Below are 25,597 nucleotides of genomic sequence, written 5' to 3'. Positions count from 1 at the left end.
CTATTGCCTGGGGGCCCCATAATCTCCTATTGCCCGGGGGCCCCATAATCTCCTATTGCCTGGGGGCCCCATGAGTTGTCAGTCCGCCCCTGTATAGCACTTTTTGCTGTGAAAATGACAATGGTGTCAAAATTGTTTGATGTGTCTGCCATAATGTCGCAGTCATGAAAAAAATCGCTGATCACCGCCATTAGTAGTAAAAAATAATTATTAATAAAAATGCAATAAAACTATCCCCTATTTTGTAAACACTATAAATTTTGCGCAAACCAATCGATAAATGCTTTATTGCGATTTTCTTTTACCAAAAATATGTAGAAGAATACATAACGGCCTAAACTGAGGGAAAAAAAACGTTTTTTTTATATATATTTTTGGGGGATATTTATTATAGCAAAAAGTTAAAAATATTGATTTTTTTTCAGAATTGTTGCTCTATTTTTGTTTATAGCGCAAAAAATAAAAACCGCAGAGGTGATCAAATACCACCAAAAGAAAGCTCTATTTGTGGGGAAAAAAGGACGCCAATTTTGTTTGGGAGCCACGTCACACGGCCGCACAATTGTCAGTTAAAGCGACACAAGGCCAAATCGCAAAAAGGGGCAAGGTCCTTAACCTGCATAATGGTCCAGGTCTTAAGTGGTTAAAGCAGAGTTCCAGCCTTTTTTTTAATTAAAAGTCAGCAGCTACAAAAGGTGTAGCTGCTGACTTTTAATAAACAGACATTTACCTGTTCCATGGTCCAGCGATGCGGCCGCCCGGAGAATCGCTCCTCTCCACGCTCCTCTCCTTCGTGCCTCCATTGCCACTCTGGGTTACCCCGGCCGTGACAGCTTTTGGCTTCACAGCCGGGCATTCACTGCGCATGCGCGAGTCGCACTGCGCTCCCGGAGTGGACAGGCGATCTCCTGGGACCTGTCATGTGTCCCAGGAGATCGCCTAGAGGGAGGGGCTGCCATAGGGGCAGAGGAGGAGTCACCTAGGCGGCTTGTAGGTGGAAGTAGGAAGTGGGACAGGAAGTCCCACACCTACCGAAGCCCCCACCCCCTCCCCAAAAAAATGACATGCCAAATGTGGCATGTAAGGGGGCGAGGAGTACTTAAAGCGGAAGTTCTACTTTTGGGTGGAACTCCGATTTAAGTCTGCACCTCCCAAATGAAGGATTCTCTTAACAAGATATTTAAAGCGGACCTTCAGTCATTGTTTCAAATTTCCATCTATTAATTTTCCATCTATTTAATCTTCTGCCCTTGTTGTTTTAACTTTGGATAGTAAAACATTTTTTTCCTGCCAGTAAATATCTTATACAGCCCACTTCCTGTTTCTTGTCTGGTAAAAAGCCTAGGCTTATGACATCATGCACAGCTCTCTCTCTCTCTCTCTCTCTCTCTCTCTCTCACTCTTGTGAGAGTTTGCAAAAATGGGAAGGGGATGAGTCAGAAGAGGGCCAATGAGAGCTGCAGAGCTGGAGGTGTGCCTCTGTGTGTCTGTGTAAATCCAGGAAGTGAACAGGCAGCATCTTTAGCTGCCCACAGTTAAAATGGATGCAGCCAGACTTAGTGAAGGGAGATTTCTGCAGCATATGTGGCAAGTACAGAATCCTAGTATATAAAAATAATATGTAAAGTGGTTGGAGGGAAGCTTCAGAATGCCAAAGATATTTTTATTACAAATTATGTGAGCAGACTGCAGTTCCTTTTTAACCACTTAAGACCCGGACCAAAATGCAGGTAAAAGACCAGGCCCCTTTTTGCGATTCGGCACTGCATCGTTTTAACTGACAATTGCGTCGTCGTGCGACGTAGCTCCCAAACAAAATTGACGTCCTTTTTTTCCCCACAAATAGAGCTTTCTTTTGGTCATATTTGATCACCTCTGCGGTTTTTATTTTTTGCGCTATAAACAAAAATAAAGCGACAATTTTGAAAAAAAAATGCAATATTTTTTACTTTTTGCTATAATAAATATCCCCCAAAAATATATTAAAAAAACATTTTTTTCCCTCAGTTTAGGCCGATACGTATTCTTCTACCTATTTTTGGTAAAAAAAATCGCAATAAGCGTTTATCAATTGGTTTTCGCAAAATTTATAGCGTTTACAAAATAGGGGATAGTTTTATTGCATTTTTATAAAAAAAAAAAATTCTACTACTAATGGCGCCGATCAGCGATTTTTTTCGTGACTGCGACATGGCGGGCACATCAAACAATTTTGACACATTTTTGGGACCATTGTAATTTTCACAGCAAAAAATGCTATAAAAATGCATTATTTACTGTGAAAATGACAATACAGTTTGGGAGTTAACCACTGGGGGGCACTGAAGGGGTGAGGTGTGACCTCATATGTGTTTCTAACAGTAGGGGGGCGGGGCTGGACGTGTGATGTCATTGTTGGTGTTTCCCTATATCAGGGAACACACGATCAATGACAGCGCCACTGTGAAGAACGGACCGGTGCAGGCACGACCAACGGCTAGGCATTTAACAATCACGTACAGGTACATGATTGTGCCCAGCTGCGCCATTCTGCCGACGTATATCGGCGTTAGGCGGTCCTTAAGTGGTTAAAGCTGAACTCTTCAAAAAAAATTTTTGGGACATTTGCTATGTAAATAATTTACCTCTAATGACGCTGCTGCATTGGGTAAAACTCTTATTTTCATTCAACCATTACACTACTATAAGCACCAAATTTCTGGCAATGAAACTTACAGATTAGGCTCTAGTAGAGTGATGATAGTGTCTCGCTTGTTCCCCACTTTGTTCATGGAATACAAGGAATCTTGTGAATGAATAACAGGTGAGGAAGGGCATATGGGACACCCACCATATTTTCTACTCAGCAAAAGTAACAAAAATATATTTTCCTAGAGTTCAGTTCTAACTGCTAATAGTCAAATATTAGGGGACCTTAGAGCTCACTTCATTAGTAAACGGCGGCAAATGGGAAAATCTATTCCACAATATGCACTGGAATTTCAAGGCATAGCAAGGGAGAGGCTGAGTAGGATGGCCTGGCTGGGGTGATGTAGCCAGATAGCTGTTGATGAGCTGCTGTCCTGCAAGATCATAGAAACCTGGCGAGACAGCAAGGAGATGCCCTCTCTTGGAGAAGGAGAGGTGGGGGGGGGGGGGGACCTACCCACCTCAGGGGAAGACAAGGTCATCATTGTTGTGGTGCTGAGGCTTTTAAACTGGGCCACCTTTAGAGAGACTGTTTCAATCATACACAGTAAAAGCTGTTAAATTAGTATGCCCTACTACAAGGAGTCAAAAGATGCAGTGAAGACCGAATTCGATCTCTTCTACCTCTACTAAGTTCTGGCCACTGTGCCCACAGAAAAACTTGAACACACTCCAACTTCCTAGACATGGGAGTGTAATAGCCTTTCTGAAGTTCAACACTTTCTTAAAGACTGGTCAGGGGTGGAATTACTAGAGTACTAGAGATGGAGACATCTACACTGTAAAACCCTCAAACCCATGGAGACCCACAGAGATGACCATCATTACTTCGATTACTAATGCCCCGTACACACGATCAGACCTTTGTCTGACCAAATTCACATCGGAATTTCCGACGGAATTCCATCGGAGGAAAAGAGAACATGTTCTCTATGTAAACTCCGATGGAATTCATCGGAATTTCCGATGGATTTACTCTGATGGGGCATACACACGGTCGGAATTTCCGATCGTGTGTACGAGGCATTAGACTCCCAGAAAAATCCATGCATCCTGAGGATATTACATAGCCCAATGGTCACCCAGCTCAAGTCCCTGCTACCACTCTGGGGCCTGAGGACAGAGACTGGTACCTCTCATCTTGGAAGATGGAACCCATGCTCAACATCTGAAGCTCTCTTATTAGAGATATAAGTTTGGGAAACCACTGTGTGCTCTGAGCAGGATGGTCTTCAAACTTACCAGGGACAGTAAGTTAGGCCGCATTCCCACCTGAGCGTAGCGTTTTTGGTCATTTTTTTGGCCGTTTTGTCACACGTTTTGTCTCGCGTATTCACACATATTCGCACGTTTGCATACAGCGTTGTCCGACGTTTTTGAACTTCGTCGTTTTTTATTTTAGCCAATAGGAAAAATGATCATCTCTTTCATCATTTGTTGCTATGTTTGTAGAGTTTTTTTATCTTCTTCCTGGGTGAATGTTCTATTTCACAGAACAGATTAAAGCGACAAAACGCCCGTAGAAATGGTTGTTGTCGCGCTAGATGCTTGAATCAAGCGTTTCCATTAGTTTCTATGGGAATACAAACGTTTAAAACCGCCCAAATCAGCCAGATTCGCGCGACAAACCATCTCTATTGAGAATAATGTATTTTTTCCCTTCTAGCGTTTTATAGCTTCAGGCTTCATTCTACAAAACGCTCAGGTGTGAATGCAGCCTAAAAGTGGGAAGATATGTATCCTCCCTCCCTCGGCAGCTCAGTGAGACTTACCAAATAAGGTAAAGATAGCTGGGTAAGTGATCTGTACTCCATTAGTGTGCCACTGTTCACCTGTCTTAAGGCCTCGTACACACGATAGGTTAACCAGAAGACAACGGTCTGATGGACCGTTTTTATTGGTTAACCTATGAAGCTGACTGATGGTCCGTCGTGCGTACACACCATCAGTTAAAAAAACGATCGTGTCAGAACGTGGTGACTTAAAACACAACGACGTGCTGAAAAAAACGAAGTTCAATGCTTCCAAGCATGCGTCGACTTGATTCTGAGCATGCGTGGATTTTTAACCGATGGTTGTGCGTACTAACGATCGGTTTTGACCTATCGGTTAGCAATCCATCGGTTAAATTTTAAAGCAAGTTGCCATTTTTTAAACCTAAGGTTAAATAACCTATGGGGCCTACACATGATCGGTTTGGACCGATGAAAACGGTCCTTCAGACTCTGGTTAACCTATCGTGTGTACGAGGCCTTACTAGAACTACCCTGGACTTCACTGCAAGGGATGATGTTAATGAGGATAATTGCAAGTAGTAATGTTCTGTAATGTTTTACTGAAGTAGTGATTTTCTTAACTATTTGTTGTTATAGGGTCTCAAAGATACTAAGCTAGGCAGCCAAATAATACCCTGATTGCAGGGGCGGACTGAAAACTCATGGGGCCCCCGGGCAATAGGAGATTTTGGGGCCCCCAGGCAATAGGAGATTATGGGGCCCCCGGGCAATAGGAGATTATGGGTCACTCAGGCAATAGGAGATTATAGGGCACACACATACAGTATACACACACACATATACAGTATACATACACAGTATACACACACAGTATACATACACACAGAATACACACACTTAAAAGGTACTGGAGAGGCGGGGCAGCTATAATCTTGGGATTTTTTTTAAAAACACTGATTTTTACATACTGTCCCTGGTTTTACTGAGGCTGGCAACCCTGATGGGGCCCCCTAGGGGCATGGGGCCCTCAGGCAGTGCCCGAATGGTCAGTCCGCCCCTGCCTGATTGAGTAACTTAGACATTGGTGTGAAGAGTTATGTTTCTGCAGTTTTCATTATTTTGTAGTGTATGCATGTTATTTTGTCATCCTGAGCTTTTTGTGCATTATATATATATTCTAACTTTGGACTAGTTTAGTAAACTGCAAGTTACAGTTACACTATGTCTGATCAATTAGCAGATTATCTATTCTGTTAAATATGCTGTACAATAACTAAATGCAATTTTTTTTAGCTTTTCTTTAAGCTAGTCCTTGAAATAATATTTCAGTTTCATATGTGGGCTGAACAGTTAAACAAACATATGCATCTTCAAGCATGCTCACATTGCAGTGGACAGAGAGTGTGTAGGTGGCATTATCTCAGTGAAACCATAGTGATTGGAAAAATTAAACCAAATCAACCTGCTATTCCCCGAGAACAATTGGCTGGAGATTTTGTATTGTATTCATGAATACATTATGGGTAGCTTAAATCAAATCTCTCGCGTCATATACACTGACCAATTAACAGCATCGCAGTGTGGATGTACATAACTTTAGTTAGAAGAACATCATTTTCTGAGCAAATTCTCTTAAATGCTTGACTTTGCTCATGGTTCCTTCTATTTCCATCATACCACAACCCTATTTTGGCACCTCTCATTTGGTAGTTGGCCGAGGATTATGAGATGACCTGGGATGAAGGGGTATGCAAGCAGGACCTAGTACAGGGGTTCTCAACCTTTTAAAGGAGCGAGGGCCACATAAGCCACTTAGTAATCAGTCGCGGGCCACAGTGAGCAGAGTGGGCAGATGACAGGTCCATGTAGACTCTGCATATGCAAAGCGGACACAGACACAGCCCACTCTACTCTATGGGCCCTCTGATCTGATCAAATGGAAGGGGACAGATTAATTTTTTTTTAAGCAGATCAAATTGGAGGTAGGCGGGTGTAAAACGGACACTTGCCAACCCGATGTCATGGGCCACATCGGAGGGCTCCGCGGGCCATATGTGGCCCCCGGGCCAGTGGTTGGGCACCCCTGACCTAGTAACTTAGCCACCCTGTCACTATAGTAGACCTCCCCCTATAGAAAAAAATTGTAAATGTTTACCTTTTCTGCTGTCTGCCGTACCGAATTCCACTCCATTGATGAGATACCCCCCACCAAAAAAAAGTCCACTGGGGCATAGACCATTAAGTGTGAAAATCATAAAATAGAAAAAGTGCAGCGCAAAACTCAAATATATAAATGATACTGGTATACTCAAACACCAATACCATAAGTGTGAATATGAATATGCAGAAAAAAAAATAAAAAAATATTAAAAATTAAATACAATTCAAACAAACAGTACAAAAGTAAATAAGTAACAATCTTTAGGAATGAACAGCAGATGAGCGACGTGATGTTTCAGGCTCCTAAACCGCTCGGTGGTTTAGGAGCCTGAAACATCACGTCGCTCATCTGCTGTTCATTCCTAAAGATTGTTACTTCATGCCGTTTTTTGTCTGGCCAAATGTTAGTAGCCTGACTTTTGCTTCTTTTAAAGAATAAATCCACACATTGCAACAGTGAGCACTTAGTCTGTGATTATCTTTACATGCACCTGTCCTTTGCGGTTTGGTTGTCTTATGAGGATCTAATACATCAGCCTGGTTCCTGTTCATGACCTGCCTATTTGATTTGCTTTATTGACCATCTGTTAACTGAGTGGTCCATATATGAAGGTGAGAGTAGCCATCTACAACGGTGGAGGGATCACTTCAAAATTTTGGTGGATTGTCACGTGGTGGAGATTTATTTTCGTTTAATTCACTCATCTCCTGACACTTATGGACTTTTGGACTGTTTGTTTGAATTGTATTTAATTTTTAATATTTTTTTTTTTCCATTTTTTCTGCATATTCATATTCACACTTATGGTATTGATGTTTGAGTATACCAGTATCATTTATATATTTGAGTTTTGCGCTGCACTTTTTTTTACTTGCTTAGGATTTTTGCGAATTTCCCTTAGTGTTCAGCTGGCATTACCAGTGATCTGAACCCTGGGGGTCTGTATCACATAAATACACTTTTAATATTATCATTTTTTGATCTATATATTTGCGCTGATTGCACCCTGTTTTTTATATAAGTGTGAAAATCAAACATGATATTTTGCTTTGCATTAAAAAAAAAAAACAACACAAGTTTGCTTTAAGATGCAAATAAACTAATTTACTAAAGTGTGAGACGGTGATATGCAGTAAAGTGCATCTGTATTCACGTAAAGATACAATCCTGTATAGGAAATGTTTCATGTTTTTCAATTTCCAGTCACATTTTAGTGAATCGGGCCCAATGTCTTCATCCTCCAGAATTTTGGCTGCTTTCTGTGTGCACAATTGCTTTTTGCATGTTATGAAATATAGCTCTCTAGTGGGGGAAAGTCACATATTTGCACTGGGAGAAAAACTACGAAGAATTGTCCAATATGTCTGACCAAAATGCCTGTCCAGTGAGAGCTTATCCTAGGTGACCACTTTATCTGCAATAATTATTTTAATTGGTGAGTTACGTGCTTTTTATTTGTACAATATAGATATATGCAGTCTGTTTTATTCTGTCTCTATGCAAATATAGATCTGATTGCATCAGTGAATGTTAGTGTATCTGTTAGAGCAGGCACAGAACTAATGGCAATGAATGCTGCAGGTGGGTGGACGCTCAGTTGCCCCCACACAGCTCCTGCTGCATGACATGAGATGCTAGGTGCAGAACATTCCTCACTGTGATAGTGGACTGCAGGGGATAAACAGGCCTGCAGTGCGGGAGAGAGAGAGAGACAGAGCGCAATGGGAGAGGGAGGAGGGAGATAAACGGAGAAGGAGGGGGATAGAGACAGAAAGGGAGGGTGGAGGAAAAAAAAAAAGGATAGAAGCAAAGAAGAAAGAGAAAGGAGAGAGAAAGGACAGAGACACAGGGGGCGACACGGGGTTTATTAGGTGGGATTTAAGATATGGGGGAGGGAGGGTGACACAGCGATAGAATTGGACACGTTAGATTTAAAAAGACTGCAGTAAAAATAATTTAACCTCTTGTGGGAAATGTATCATCAGCTATTAAACTATAGTTGTTTTTTTCTTGCTTTCAAGGGTTAATAGATATTGCCATCTTCAAGGAGCCAATATATCAGTGACAGGGTTTTCTACAGTGCTTGGTTGCCATAGGTAGTTTGGTAGGAAATTAGGACCTGACATTTTCTTCTTCTTCTGTATGGTCTTCTTGACATATACTTACCATCCTTTAAGGTTTTCTTGGTTTTTCAAATTATAATTTATTACTGAATGTATAAACCAATGTAATGAGCATATCATAATGACTTCTATTGATGTTATCACGTAAATGCACTGGAAACCTCCGATCATGTTCGCTGTGAGAGCCTTCTGATAACAACCTTCTGATAACTTCTACCAATCCCTTTGAAGGCAGGTGAAGCCTTTACAGTAGCAGTGACTATACAGTATTTGGATTTCCAAATCTCCTTTGGTGGTAGCCAAAAGTGTACACAGCACAGGGCCCATCTAACACCAAGCCCACTTACTTGCACCACACACACACACATATACACAGACCCGCACAATGCACACACTAAACACACTAGGCATTTTTAACCCAAAATGCTATCCCTGTTGGAGACCCATCAGTGCAGGATTATCATTCTTGTACACTTCCTGTACTTGCAGATAAATGGGGACTTCCATTGGTGAATTAACTCTAGTTCCTGGGCTGTCATGCTGACCCATAGCTCCAAATTGTCCCTCATTTGGAAGGACAGTCCCTCTTTTGGGAACAAGCCCCTCTGTCCCTGTTCCTTCTTAGTCGTCCCTCCTTTTTGGCCTAATGTATAGGCCTCCAATAAAAATGTACTATTTACTAACCACTTCAGACCCAGAAGAATTGGCTGCCCAATGACTGGGCCATTTTGTGCATTTCGGCACTGCGTTGCTTTAACTGACTGCGATGATGTACCCAAACAAAATTAACGTCCTTTTTTTCCCACAAATAGAGCTTTCTTTTAGTGGTATTTGATCACATCTGCGGTTTTTATTTTTTGCGCTATAAACAAAAAAAGAGCACCAATTTAAAAAAACACTATCTTTTACTTTTTTGCTATAATAAATATCCCACATTTAAAAAAAAAAATATATATTTTTTTTCGCCAGTTTAGGCCGATTATGTATTCTACATATTTTTGATAAAAAAAAAACGCAATAAGCGTATATTGATTGGTTTGCGCAAAAGTTATAGCGTCTACAAAATAGGGGATAGTTTTATGCCATTTTTATTATTATTTTTTTACTAGTAAAAGTGGCGATCTGCGATTTTTATTGGGACTGCGACATTATGGCGGAAACATTGGACACTTTTGACACTATTTTGGGACCATTGACATTCTCCTCTTCTCCCTCCCGCAGGCATTCAGCAGCTGCAGGATGAAAATGGAGGGGATCGGTTCCTCTGTATGCCACCTCTGCTGCCCCTCTTATCCAGCTTCTTCTGCTTCCTTCTACCCCTGAGTCCCCCAGTAGCTCTGCCAGCTTCCCCCCTCCCATGTCTTGCCAGCTGCTGCAGGGGATGTGTCAGGATGGAGAACGGGGAAAGGACTGGCAAATATGTAATTTACCAGCCCCTTTCTTTTCTGAATGGACAGAGTCAGTGATCAGTATTAATTACAGACTCTGCCCATTCATATCTAAAGCATAGTATTCCTTTCCATTCATTCTGTTTAGCTAAGGCTGCAGAACTTGAGATTGAGTGCTGTGTCCTCAATTATCTTTATCTGTCTCAAAGGTGAAACATCAGAGGTCTGTTTAGACCCCTGATATTTCACCAAAGCCTCCCAATGGGGGTCCTAAATAAATTGTAAAAAATAGAAAATAATAATAAACTAACAACATCAAAAAAACTACTGACAGCAGTTGCAGAACTACCAGGTTCGCAAAGGTTGCACTTGTGACTGGGCCCTGACGTACTGCCACTAAGCTAAAAAAAAAAAAGCCCTGGCCGGGGGCTATGGGGGCCCTTCATGGTTTCTTGCACTGGGCCCTGTATGTTCTAGTTACGTCTCTTTAATTTAGTTTCACTTTGTTACTGTTACTTTTCCTGGTTCAATGGTTAAAGGGTCACTAAAGGAAAAAAAAAAATTGCCTAAAATTAATGTCTGCAAGGTAGACAGACAGAATAGTGTAATGATTCTGTTAAAAAAACACGAGTAAATACCTATTAAATTCCTTCATCTATATCACCTCCGGCATTCTAGTTTCTGTTCTCTCATTCACTTCCTGGTTTGCATCGTTTGTTCATGTAAGAACTACATTTCCCAGTATGAATTGCGGCATGCCCAGTAATTCACACCTCCTTGAAGTCTCTAACACGTAGAGAGCGTCCTGCCGCACAGATGTAGTTCCCAGGAGGGGGTGAGCACGTTACTCACCACCGCAGTAAAGCCTCCCATCACGGTGGTGAGTAACAATCAGACAAGCAGGAAGTGAACAGAACAGAGAAGAAATAGAGCAACTTCTGAGCAAAAATGAACAATGAGGAAGTGAAAAGAGGAATGTCTGCAGGTAAAGGATGCTTATTATTTTTTTTCCTTTACAGCCCCTTTAAGTTCCACTGAAAGAAACCCCCCTGTCCAGTGACAGTGCCTTTACTGGAAACTGAGACTTAATAACAAAGTGAACCTCAGTCAGGAAGGCCACAGAGGAAGCTTGTGGTGTCTGCTCTTGAGCTACAGGGCTACTGTTGATACTTTTTGTTTTACTTTAAAACTGAATACATTTCAATTTGAAAGTATCTAGAGCACTAGATTTCAATTCCTTGCTCCCAACGCCAACCGCTTTCCATATTTCATCCCTAGTTGTCTGGCTTAGCCTTAGTACCGTAGTTACAAGAAAAGACATGATAGCCATATGGGCAATGGTAAAGCATGGGGTGGAGCTGCTGAAAGAGACCGCTTATTCTCTCTGGGTCTGTACATCAAGAACTGATGGCTAGAAGACTAGAGAAGTTGTCACCCTACTCTGCTAGTGGTTTGGCCCTAGATGTATGGGCTAACAGTTCGATGAACTGTACAGTGCCTTGAAAAAGTATTCATATCCCTTGAAATTTTCCACATTTTGCCATATTACAACCAAAAAAGTAAATATATTTTATTGGGATCTTATGTGATGGACCAGCACAAAGTGGCACATAATGTGAAGTGAAATGAAATGTTTTTAATTCTTTTTACAAATAAATATGTGAAAAGTGTGGCGTGCGTTTCAATTCAGCTCCCCTGAGTCAATACTTTGTAGAACCACCTTTTGGTGCAATTACAGCATCAAGTCTTTTTGGGGATGTTTCTACCAGCTTTGCACATCTAGAGAGTGTCATTTTTGCCCACTCTTCTTTGCAAAATAGCTCAAGCTCTGTCAGATTGGATGGAGAGCGTCTGTGAAGAGCAATTTTGAGATCTTAAAACAGGTTCTCAATTGGATTTAGGTCTGGGCCATTCTACCACATGAAAATGCTTTGATTTAAACCATTCCATTGTAGCTCTGGCTGTACGTTTAGGGTCGTTATCCTGCTGGAAGGTGAACCTCTGCCCCAGTCGCAAGTCTTTTGCAGACTCTAACAGGTTTTCTTCTAAGATTGCCCTCTGTATTTGGCAACATCCATCTTCCCATCAACTCTGACTAGCTTTCCTGTTCCTGCTGAAGAAAAGCATCCCTACAATATGATGCTGCCATCACCATGTTTCACAGTGGGGATGATGTGTTCAGGGTGATGTGCAGTGTTATACACATAGCGTTTTGCTTTTAGGTCAAAAAGTACAATTTTGGTCTCATCTGACCAGAGCACCTTCTTCCACATGTTTGCTGTGTCCCCCACACAGCATGTCGCAAACTGCAAATGGGGCTTCTTATGGCTTTCTTTCAACAATGGCTTTCTTCTTGCCACTCTTCTATAAAGGCCAGATTTGTGCAGTGCACGACTAATAGTTATCCTGTGGATAGATTCTCCTACCTGAGATGTGGATCTTTGCAGCTTCTCCAGAGTTACCATGGGCCTCTTGGCTGCTTCGCTGATAAATTCTCTCCTTGCCCGGCCTGTCAGTTTAGGTGGGCAGCCATGTCTTGATAGGTTTGCAGTTGTGCAATACTCTTTCCATTTTCGAATGATGGATTGAACAGTGCTCTGTGAGATGTTCAAAGCTTGGGATATTTTTTTATAACCTAACCCTGCTTTAAACGTCTCCACAACTTTATCCCTGACCTGTCTGGTGTGTTTCTTGGCCTTCATGAAGCTGTGTGTTCACTAAGGTTCTCTAACAAACATCTGAGGGCTTCACAGAACAGCTGTATTATACTGAGATTAAATTACACACAGATGGACTTTATTTACTAATTAGGTGACTTCTGAACACAATGGTTCCACTATATTTTAGTTAGGAATATCAGAGTAAAGAGGGCTGAATACAAATGCACGCCACACTTTTCAGATATTTATTTGTAATAAATGTTGAAAACCATTTATCAGTTTCGTTCTACTTTGCAATTATGTGCCACTTTGTGTTGGTCTATCACATAAAATCCCAATAAATTACATTTATGTTTTTGGTTGTAATATGACACAATGTGGAAAATTTCAAGGGGTATGAATACTTTTTCAAGGCACTGTAAATACACAATACATTTTTCCAGCAACAAAAAATGCCCAGTGTTTGTAGGGGGAGTAAAACGTGGATCCAGATGGATTGCTCTGAATGGCAGACTTGCAATCTGGAACCTTTTATTACATACAGCAATATTTTACTGACAGAAAGCCACGAAATGAGGGAAATTTACGAAAACTGGTGCACACAGAATCTTGTGCAGTTGTGCGTAAAGTAACCAATCAGCCTCTAGGCTTTGTTGTCAAAGCTTAATTGAACAAGCTTAAAGAATATGCAAATCAAACATTTCATACTCCTGGTATGTGCCTGCTGTACCATGTACTTGTATGTAAAAGTACCCTATTCTCTTCGTATTGCTACCTTTGTGTGAAATTCCTGGTGATCCTGCCAGTCCCTCTGCTTAAAAACGGACTACACTAGGCATGGGAGCAAAGCGTTGTCAGTTCTCTAGCTATGCCTGCTCTCCTCCAATGTTCAGACTTGCTCGCACACCCCCCCCCCCCCCCCGCACAGCGTGGCACTGGAAAGACCAGTGTCCTGCTGTTTCTCCTCCCTCACCTCTCTGTTGAGAACAGATGCTATTTAATCACTCTTAAAAGGGGAAAAAAATTGTATTTATAATGTTTATTAAATCTATATACAAATGGTTCACCTTTCATTTCTATTTTAAACTGGGTTATTTTACAAGGTAAGGGTTTACATACACTTTAGGTTAGAAGCCAATTGGTTACTACCTGATTCTGTGTGCACCAGTTTTAGTAAATCTTCCCCAATGTTGAAGCATGAAGAGGATGCTTAACAAGTACCGTATTTATCGGCGTATACCGCGTACTTTTTTGCCCTGAAAATCAGGGCAAAATCGTGGGTGCGCGGTATACGCCGATACCCGCTTTCCCGCGCCGAGTTTGAATACTGCGCCGACATATACCGAGCGCAGTACACTCGTGTATTGTCGGGCAGTCTCGGCTCCTCCCGCGCTGACGTTCTGGACGTACAGGACGTCAGCGCGAGAGTAGCCGAGCATTGCCGACAATACACGAGTGTACTGCGCTCTGTATATGTCGGCGCAGTATTCAAACTCGGCGTGGGAAACGAGCGAGGAGGACGCGAGGATGCCGCAGAAGGATGCCGGACCCGACGAAGAGGACACCCGAAGCCGCAGACGGACGCCGGACCCGACAAGGCCGCCAATGGACGCCGGCGCAAGACACCAAAACTGTAAGTACAAAAAAACTTTTTTTCCACAGGATTCGGGGCAACTTTAGGGGTGCGCGCTATACGCGGGAGCACGCTATACCCCGATAAATACGGTATATCTAGTTGTAGTTAGCCACATCCAACTGAATTTACTCTGTAATGTTGAAACATTTTGAAGCTTGTTCAAGCCACTATTTCAGTTCTGAGTGTAAGGAAAATTCCCCAGCATTGTTATCCAAACAGGTAGCACCAACAACGCAATGTTTCTGTCTCTTGTTGGAGATAGATGCTGCTACCCTGTCTTTTGCTAGCTGGTGTGTTTTTAATTTTTTTTGTTCCCTTAGACCGGGTTCACACTGGGCGACTCGTCGGGGCGACACAGCCGCCTGACAAGTCGCGTCCCATTGTAGTGAATGTAACCGTTCTAATAGGAGCGACGCAAGTCGCTCCGACTTAGAAAAAGGTTCCTGTACGACTTCGGGGGCGACTCGGGGCGATTTGCATTGACTTCTATACAGAAGTCATTTTGCAAATCGCCTTAGAAGTCGTCTTCAGGTCGCCTGGCCGAGTCGCCCCCGAAGTCGTGCCGCCCATGTGTGAATCGGCTCTTACAGTTCACAATTGTGCATAAGATGTTAACAGAAACATTTCCTAGTTTGAAAATGAGCTTTAAAGAAAAATTACTCCAAATACTTGTTTACCATTTAAACGAAAATCCATAAACATTCTTAGGGGGTTTGCACTATTTTTTGGTGCACACTGTTAAACATGAAAATATCTATAGTTAATTTTGAGGTAGCATTGATCCCTCTGTATAAAAGCAGCAACTAAATGTTTCTCTAAGAATTGTTCTATTTGAGTGTACCGACCCATGGGATTCTGGGGCCCAATTCCCATGATGATTGATAATCAGTAGCAGCTTTTCCAGAATTGGAAACTCAGCATTGGGCAAAGTAAAGACCTCATTCGTCTTTTAGGATTGGTTCACATATGAGCCGCATGCGTCTCACAGCAGGGGTCTGGTGTGTCCTGATTCCCAGTTTTAGGCCCGATTGCAGCCAACATTTTGGGCTGAATTCGGACATGAAACAGACCAAAATATATTTTTGTGCAAAACACACCGGACCCGCTGCGGAGATTTGTGAACCAGCTCCATAGAAAGTCGGTCAAAATCTCCTGCTATTGTGAATTGGATCTCGTTAACCCAGCCTCATTGAGATCTTATAAAATGGACAAAATATTAAATAATGATTTGTTTTCAAGAACTTTTTTAATTTTTTTTTTTCAAGCCTGCATTTTATTTAACCACTAGGCATCCCTGCTATAGCCGAATGATGGCTGTTCACGTGATGTAAACAAAGCTCGGTAATCGTTTTTTTCCTGACAGCTTTAGGAGAAAAAAAAGCTGATCACCGGCTTTTGTGTAAGGGACATCGATCCCCAGTGGAAGAGGCACATCCGCCTCATCAGTGCCCACCAGTGCCCCCTGCCAGTGCCCACAGTGACCACCAGTGCAAAACAGTGCCACCTATCAATGCCTACGAGTACCACCTATCAATGCCCACCAGTGGTGCCAACCAGTGCCACCTAGCAGTGCTGCCTATCAGTCTCACCTACCAGTGCTGATCATTGTCCATCATTGCAACCCATCAGTGCCCATCACTGCCACCTATCAATGCCCATCATTGCCACCTATTAGTGCCAATTCTCAGTGCCCACCAGTGCCACCTTTTAGTGCCCACCAATGCCGCCTCTCATTGCCTATCAGTGCCACCTTATCAATGCCCGTCAGCGTACATCAATGAAGGAGAAAAATTACCCGTTTGCAAAATTTTATAACAAAATATAAAATGGTTTTGTATTCATTTTTTTTTTTTTGGTCTTTTAAAATAAAAACTGCAAAGGTGATCAAATACCACCAAAAAAAAGCTCTATTTGTGGGAATTTTTTTTGTTAAAATGTTCATTTGGGTACAGTGTTGTATGACCGTGCAATTGTCATTCAAAGAGTGAGAGCGCTGAAAGCTGAAAATTGGTCTGGGCAGGAGGGGGGTTTAAGGGCCAATAAGCAAGTGGTTAATGTATGTGCCAATGGAAATTAATGGTCATTCCAATGCATATTGTAGGCACCCTCTTAAAGTGTCCTCTATTGCTAAAAGGCATGTAGGATGGTGGTCCAGGGAAGAGGGGAGTTGAGGGGTCACACAATCTATAGCTATCCATCCAATATGCCATTTATTTTAGGCAGCTATCAATGAGGGGACCAATTGGATAAATAAATAGTCCAATGACTATTATTACAGAAGCTCAACTTCTAGATGTGTTTCAGGACTGGGAAGTACTTGTGAGATCACCATGCAATCCTATTTTGAATGACATCACAATGGATTGAAAATGTAAAATCCACTGGAAACTACATGATTACAAGGAACACAAGTTTTATAAACGGATACACAACTAAATTACAATGTGCTGCGGGAGAAGTGGAAGATGTGGAGTGGGAAGAAATCCTAGATAATTAGAAATTGGTCTCACCTAAAGTTTCTGACCGACTCACCTAGATGTATATTCTTCATATGGCCTACTTGACTCCAGTTCATGCTTCACGCTACAAGCCGTCTTATAGCTCCTCTTTCCCCTTTTGTTTACAACAAGTAGGTCCATTTTTTCTTCTCATATGGTTGTGTTCTGTGCTTTAGTCCTGTTTAGTGTGATTTTTACTCATCCTTATATCTCAAAGCATGCTTGTTGGTTATCTTCCCAGAATCTGATATAAACACATTTTTAACAGCTTTTTTTTTTTGCATGAAACATTATTCACTACTCGCAAAGTGATTGCACATAAATGGATGCAGGCAACACCTCCTCTATTTGTAATGTGGGTACGGGAGGTAAATTCCACTCTCCATACACAATGATGATCTATGTCCACAGAGGATGCCAGGCTAAATACAACAAGGTGTGGGACAAATGGTTAGCGCAACCAGCCACATGCTTTTAAGACAGTATCTGAATTATATTATCATTTTACTTCTTAGTCAATAAAGTTGTTTTTTGAACGTGAAATGACATAGTGTTTAGTGATGCAAGATTGTTGTTACATTTCACGATTAACTGCAGAAGTACAAGGTTTCCGGTCTGCTTTCCGGGCAGCTTATAAAAATACAAATAAATAGGGTTGTCATTTCATCAGCCAGTTGCAGTGCTGTTCTCATGTTATTTTATGACACATAACAGGTTAACTGTGTGTACACCTTTTTTCAATCTCTTTGGCATCTTACCTCACTGTATTTCTTAAGCATATTATTTTTGAAAAACGATTGAAAAATTTCTTACCTGGAGATCCTGCCAGTACCAGCACTTCCTGTTTGATGCTGATAACACTAATACTACCTATAAATTAAAAGCAGTGATATCGGCCTCCTTCTGTTGACTGTTGGGCTGGTTTTTCTGATAGACCTGGTGGGAAGCTCAATGGCTAATTGAAGAATCATACACTATATGAGCTAACAATGCCACTGCTAATTGTGAGCCAGCGGCTTTGCATTGTTCTGTTACTGGCATGGTCTCTAGATAAAAAAGTTTGCAATCAATAAAAATAAAAATGTGGTACAAAAATTGTATACAGTGAAACATTACACTAAACATACTGAAAACAGATGTTGGTTTGCATACACTCTAACAGTTTTTTTTCACCCAAAGTGGTCTTTTAGTTACATAAGAAGTCACAAACATTAATCTTCCAGAATCTGTTTCCACCCACCTTGGATTTTGGGTGTGCCTTTTCACCTTCTGTTTCTGCTCGATCCCCCGAATCCTGAATATAATACTAATAGAACCCAATAGGGAGACCTTTTCAGACCCATACTATGTGGACCTGTTGGTGAGTCCATAGGGATTCAGATAGCTTTATTGCCTTATCTATGTTGTAGTAAGCAACTAAGCATATTTACTTTCACTACCAAAAACATTTGTAGGTAGACAACATGCTATTACATACATTGAGTTCATTGCCTTTTTGAGTGTTTTTCAACCATACTGTATGCTTGCATGTATTAATACTTGCTTAGAGGTGTGTCTAAGCTTCCTTTTGTAACTCCTTATCTAAGAACATTGAATTTTCTGGTAATCTTATTTGTTTCAAGGACTTCCTTCCCCTGTCTACTCCCCCCCCTTTTTTTATATTCCCCTTTAACTGTAACTTTGCCTTTATACCATCACCTGGGTATTGTTAGTTTATTGGCTATATGATGTTTATAGACTCTTTCTATGTATACACTGTAAGATAGTGTTTTGATGTATGACTTGTTATATTTGTTATTTTACCTTATATACTCTTTTGACTAAAAAGACATTTGACCTAAAACCCAACAGGGAGTGCAGGACCTTCCTGTAAGGGATACACAGGCAGTGCAAGTTTTGAAACTCAGGCACAGAGATCTCACTGCTGGAGCCCTTGAGATATATAAGATATATGTATGAGATATAAGGCAATTTAACTCTTCAGCAGTTACCAAACACTGAAAAAAGTGGTCCCTAAACTATGGCCCATAGGGTGGGTGCTACCTTTTGCTTGATGTTAACCAGTCCTTGGGGCATAATTGCATTATTTCTCCCACTGAATCCAAAAATTAGGCACTATTTCCCCTACTGCCAACAATGGGGGTCATCAGAGATGGGGCACTATTCCTCCCATTGATAGCTAGGGCGGGGCCCTATCCTCTTGCTGATACTACTGACTCCAGGGATGGGGCATTGTGCCTTCTTCTAACCACAGGTTCTAGGTAATTTTTTACTTTCGTTACTCACCAACTCTAGGGTATTTTCTATTCCTAGTAAACACCGAGCCTAGGGAATTGTTTACTCCCACAGACCACTGATGCTAGGGAATTTCCTACTCCTTATGACCACAGTTTCACCTAGCGAAAGTGTAACAGTGAACTGGCCCTTTGTTAAGAATGCCTGAGGATCCCTAATTTAAAGTGTATGTCCAGCCATGTAGAGAGCCTACAGAAGTTCTAGCTCTTGCTCTCTTTTTCCACAAAAAAACAAACATTTTGGCTCTAAGGACACGTTTAAAATAAGTTAGAATGTCCCTGTTAAGTATTCATACTGCTACCATAGATAACATTTTACTGATGCAGTATGTGATGATCAATATGAGTGGTGTAATAATGTGTCCATAAACATGTTGAGCCAAATCAAAAATACAGTTCAGGCTGGCACATCTATAACAAGTGCAATATACAATCTTGTCTCATATCTGTCTGTTTGTAAAGATTCACCACACATTAGCTAAAACATTCATTTGTTTCAAAAAGATTTACAACATCTAGATATCTTCATATAAAATGCTAGGGCCAGTAACATTTCCATTTTTATAAAGCAGACAATGTTATACGATTTGCCAGTTAAGTAATCTGAACAAAAGTATTGCAATAAATTCATCCTTGGAGACGCTGCAGTGATGTTTTTTCTGAAGCTGGCCATACACTGTAGCTAACATTGACTTGTGCACATGACTTAAAGTGGTTGCAAAGGGTGAAGGTTTTTTTTTTTTACCAAAGCTCATTTGGCTGTACTGTGTATCACAGAGGTGCAGTTTGTTCTGCACTCCTGTGACCCGTTTTCAGCAGACAGTGGGCTGAAGCCTGCTGTCAGCTAACGTCACAGAGCAGGTCCAGGCTCGGGCAAGATTGTGACAATGAAATTGGGATTTGCCAACATCCTTGACTGACACCTAGCTCAGCCTCTCAATCTTCCTCTGCAGCTCAGCACTCCAGTGAACGGCTGGGGGAGGGAGGGGCCAGTTGCCAGCTCTCTGCTCAGGGAGCTCTGAGAACCAAGCGATCAGCAGTGTTTGATTGCTCGGTTTTCAGTGTTAGCGCCAGCATCGGACCGATGCTGCATCCACCTAGGTAAGTTTGATTCTGAAAAAACCCCAGCCTCATACTTCTCTTTTAAGGTAAAAATAACATCTGAGTGCAGCACCTTCAAAGCCCCCTTATACTTACCTGAGCCTGATCTTGATCCAGAGCTGTGCATGAGAGCAGAGGCTGTCTTCGCTCTCTCCTTCCTCATTGGCTCAGGGACCAATAGCTCCTGCTGCTATCAATGATAGCCAGGGATGAGGAAGCAGGCCGTGCTGAGCTCTGTGTGTCTATGGAGCCTGCACGAGTGCTCCATTACAAAGAAGCTTGCTATGGTGGGCACTCAGCTGGGGAGAAAGGAAACAGGAGCACCAGTGGGGGAATGCAGAAGAGGAGGATCGGGACTGCTTTGTGTAAAACCGTTTTACAGAGCAGGCAAGTATAACATGTTCTTTTAACAAATACAATTTGATCCTTTACATTTACTTTAACCATCTCACAATCCTGGGTCAGTTTGTCTCTTAAACAGGTACTATCTAGTTGCACAACCATTCCTGTTTGAGCCAATGTAAGGGGGAACAATGCGTAGACAACATTAGCTAGGTTTTTTTACCATTCTTGGGAAAACTCACTTAGGTCTGTTGAGTCTTTACTTCATAGACAATTGATTGTCGTCTGCTCTAGCCAACGAAAGCCAGATTAGGTATCTATTATCGATTACATATGGATGTCTTTAGTTCATATCGGCTGAAGATTCAGCAGAATCCATTATGTTTATTTACCCTCTACAACATTCAGTGGTAATCTTCATGAATCCAACAAATGCCTCTACAGGATGTGGGTAAATTCAGATGTTCGAATGTGCTTGGATTTGTCAGTATATTTTCTAAACAGTTTCCCTTGTTTTTGGGACAGTGTGCTACAGCGCAGGGTCTCCATCTAGTTTTGGTCTATCCCAGCAAACACCCCAAGGTTCATCATTGGTCACACTATCTTAGCCACACACTTCAACCTTACAAACAACACTATACACATCACAGGCATCACTGTCAACAGCAGTCTCTCCATTTCAAAGACATTGCTACACCATGACAGGTATACACATCACAGGTACAGCAAGGGCAACTTTTAAACTCATCTCTTGTTTGGATGTCACAGTGTTTAGCGGAGACAAAAAATAAATAATAACAATCATGTTATATCCCAAGACCCCATAATGAAAGAATTCACCATATCCACCTTCTCTCCAGGACTTCTGTTACATATTTACATTTATTTATATCGGATTTTTTTTAGCTGTTGTTTTATTAAAAAAAGAACAAAAAGAAAATAAAAAATGTTTTTTTTTTTTAATTATTCTTATAAATTAAATGGTAGTCAGAAAATCCCTACTAGCTTCCCCAGTGTTTGTTTTGGGACTTTAGTTTATAGTTTCGACCTGTGCCTCCCAGAGAGGGTTGGAAACCACAAGGTTTATAAACAGATAGGCAAACACAGACAATGCCAGGCCAAGCAGTTAAAACCTTTTTTCATATCATTAAGCAAATTAATACATAATCTACAAAAAATATTTTGAGATGGGCTGATTTTCATATTTTTTTCAGATGTTCCCTGAGGCCCCAAAAATGAAAGGTTCAGGTCACTCAAAACTAGTATTTCAGATAATGGGTGGATACTGATAGGCTTAATCACGTGCCAGCTTTTTACATATCTCAAGGGTATGTGATATTGAGATCTCCACACCTGGAAAAGCAGGAGGCACCTCATGTAAAATAAATGCAAACTTCAGCATAAAGAACCAGGCTCTCTTGCAATGGCTGCAGTAGGTAGGTGTCTATGGACAAACAGGCACAGAGTTCTCACTGTCAGAGTCCCCAAGAGGCCACTATGTGGTTCAACTTGCTGGCATCCACTAAATCTGAAATGACAGTTTTACATGGACTACCCCTGAAAAAATAAAATACAAATTGGGGCAGATTTTTTTAAAAGGGACATTCAAGTGTAACTTTCATTAAGATAGATAAATAGGTACATTAGCAATCAATAAAAATTGCACACAGACACAGAGTTGGATTCTTTCAATTATAATCCATGTGTGATGTTATATAATTCATCCTATTGTTTCATATTCTAGTCTCTATAACTCTTATTACTCGGTATAAACATCTTCCCATAATCCTCTTACTATGCCACATAATCCTCCTATATAATTCCTCTTACTATGCCACATAACGGCTCCCTATAACTTCTCTATAAACTGTTAGTTGATAATCCTATATCTCTAATTGCAAACAATAAATCTCAGTTTGGCGGTATTTAACCCCTTGCAGTAAGCATCTCAGCTATCGTGTAGTCTGAGTAGAGAAATTTGCAATTACTGCATAATTTTCATCACACTGCATGATACAGTCAGGGCTACATTGTGCAACACTGCTAGCTGATAACAGTGCGAGCAGCAGAGTTTGTGCAGTTATCAAAATGGCACGCTGTATGCAGTATGTTGTAAAGTACAGTAAAGAATAAACTGTAATTTTGCATTAGATATAATTTACATTGTATGCTGTCTGGATTTTTTTTAAGGCATTGCAAAAACAAAGATTATGTGTCAAATGTAATAATCTATAGAATGACTGCAACCAATTAGATTTCAGTTTACAGTTGTCAGAAAAGTGAGATTGGTTCCTTTGGGCCAATCATAGGCGTTCACGCCGCGTGTGCTGGGTGTGCCTGGAATTATGTCCTAAATACAAAAGCCATGTGTATTCTTGAGACTCATGCACACAGAACATTTTTTCTTCTGCTCCTATGGGTGCTTATTATGTGTTAGCCTATGTGTCCACAAACACAGGCATCTAGAGGAGTTTTGAGGCAGGAGTGTTTAGACGCAGAAAAAAAACACAGTCCAGGAGCAGCAGATTTTTGGCAAAAAAACTTTTGACGCACCAAAACATGTGTAAACACATCTAAATAGCTACCGTACATGCTTTAGGTGCTTGAACGTTAATTCATTTCAGTGGCCATAATTTTTTTTATTTGGCCAATGAAATTCATTAACGCACTCTTTTTCACGTTTTTTTTTTTGCTCAAAGTTTTGCTGCCAGGAGGAAAGGAGTTTAGGAGCGTTAGCAAAACTGGACTTGTATCTGCCCCCTCTTGTAGTTTCCTAAGTGGAGCACAGCGGTAAGGTCATTGCTACTTTTACAAGGCAATACCTACGTTTACCAAGACACTTGGTGCACACTAAGTGGATTTATATTCTTTATGTCTATTGATGAATATATTTAAATAAACATGTATGTCCTGGGAGTTCGGCTTTATATTCAAAAGTAGTAAAATAAGTGTGGCGGTGCCAATTCTACAGTACCCAGTGCTCTGGGCTACCTCTAAAAGTCATATGACCTAATGCCAATGTTCACAAATTCTCTTCTGAAGAGGGAGGTTATACTTCAAGGAGAGATACCAAAATCATACTCCTAATCACCCCACCTAGGTGATTTTTTGGAACTTTTTGAGGTGACCAGCATTAGAGAGACCCTGGGTGCACTGGGTACCAGTATGGATATTAGGACACAGGATGTGGATGTTATTTCAGTAAATAATGTTCTACTCTTGCACAGTAGGGTTTTATATGTTGCCATATGGGTGTTTAGAAAGGAAAATTAATTTAATTTAAGCATACAGAAATAGGAAATACAATGCTGTGAAAAAGTAATTGCCCCCTAAACCTCCTCCAATTGCCACCCATGGCAGCAACAACTTGAAATGAGTCTTTCATATTTCTGTGGAGCAATTTTGGCCCACTTTTCTTCACAGAATTGTTTTAATTCAGCCACATTGGAAGTTTTTGCAGCATGAACGGCCTGGGGAAGGTCGTGATACAACATCTCAATTGGATTTAAGTCTAGGCTTTGACTAGGCCACTCCAAAACCAAAATGTTTCTTTGTTTGAACTATTTGGAGGTGGACTGGCATTTGTGTTTAGGATTATTGTCCTGCTGTATAACTCAAGTGCACTTTAGCTTGAGGTCACAAACTGATGGCCGGACATTCTCCTTAAGGATTTTCTGGTAAAGCTCAGAATTCATGGTTCCGTCAATTATAGTAAGTCGTCCAGGTCCTGAAGCTGCAAAGCAGCCCCAGACCATCATGCTACCACCACCATGTCTGAATGTTGGTATGATGTTCTTGTTATGAAATGCTGTATTAGTTTTATGCCAGATGTAACGGGATGCACACGTTCCAAAAAGTTAAATTTTTGTCTCATCAGTCCACAGAATATTTGCCTAAAAGTCTTGGGGATAGTCGAGATGTTTTTTGGTAATTGTGAGATGAGCCTTTGTGTTCTTTTTGGTCAGCAGTGGCCTTGGCCTTGGAACTCTCCCATGGATGCCAATTTTGCCCAGTCTCTTTCTTATTGTTAAATCATGAACTTACCTGAGGCAAGTGAGGCCTGCAGTTCTTTAAATGTTGTTCTGGGTTCTTTTATGACCTCCTGGATGAGTCGTCATCATGCTCTTGGAGTCATTTTTACAGGCCGGCCACTCCTGGGGAGGTTCATCACTGTTCCAAGTTATCTCCATTTGTGGATAAGGGCGGCTCTCCCCGTGGTTCACTAGAGTTTCAAAGCCTTAGAAATGGCTTTGAAACCCTTTCTACACTGATACATGTTTGTTTCTAATCTGTTCTTGAATTTTTTTAGATTGTGGCATGATGTGTGGCTTTTTGTGATCTGTTAGCATGCTTCACTTTGTCAGACAGGTTTTCTTTATGTGATTTCTTGTTTTAACAGATTTGGCAGTAATCAGGCCTGGGTGTGGCAAGTGAAATTTAACTCCGCTTTCCAAAAAAAATTGTGGTTAATCACAGTTCATTCATGATTCAGCATGGGATGGGCAATTACTTTTTTACATAGAGCCAGGCAGGTTTGAACGGCTTTTTTTCCTTAATAAATGAAATAAAAATTTAAAAACTGCATCTTGGATTTACTTGGGTATCTTTGTGTAATATTAAAATTAGTTTGATGATCTGAATCATTTAAGTGTGAGAAAAATGCAAAAAAAATAAAATAAAAATCAGGATGGGGGCAAATACTTTTTCACTGCACTGTATATAATCATCCTGCATTATCTTGATTGCCCTAGAAATACATATTTTAAAAACACATTTCATTTTAGAAATACAGTCAGTGATAGGCTGGGCCCGGTATTCCAAGGATCACCATAAACAATTGTGATTACCCACCTACAGATACAACCATAGTTTTTTTATTTTGCCCACTAAACCTCATCTTTTTTTTTTTTTTTACGCATATTCTGCTGAGTTGTAATCAGACCCAACATATACCTATTTTATTCAGAGTT

The sequence above is a fragment of the Rana temporaria genome, chromosome 7 (assembly GCF_905171775.1).
Source record: "Rana temporaria chromosome 7, aRanTem1.1, whole genome shotgun sequence".
NCBI lineage: Eukaryota > Metazoa > Chordata > Amphibia > Anura > Ranidae > Rana > Rana temporaria.
The sequence above is the reverse complement of the archived record's forward strand: the minus strand, read 5'-3'. Positions refer to the sequence as shown.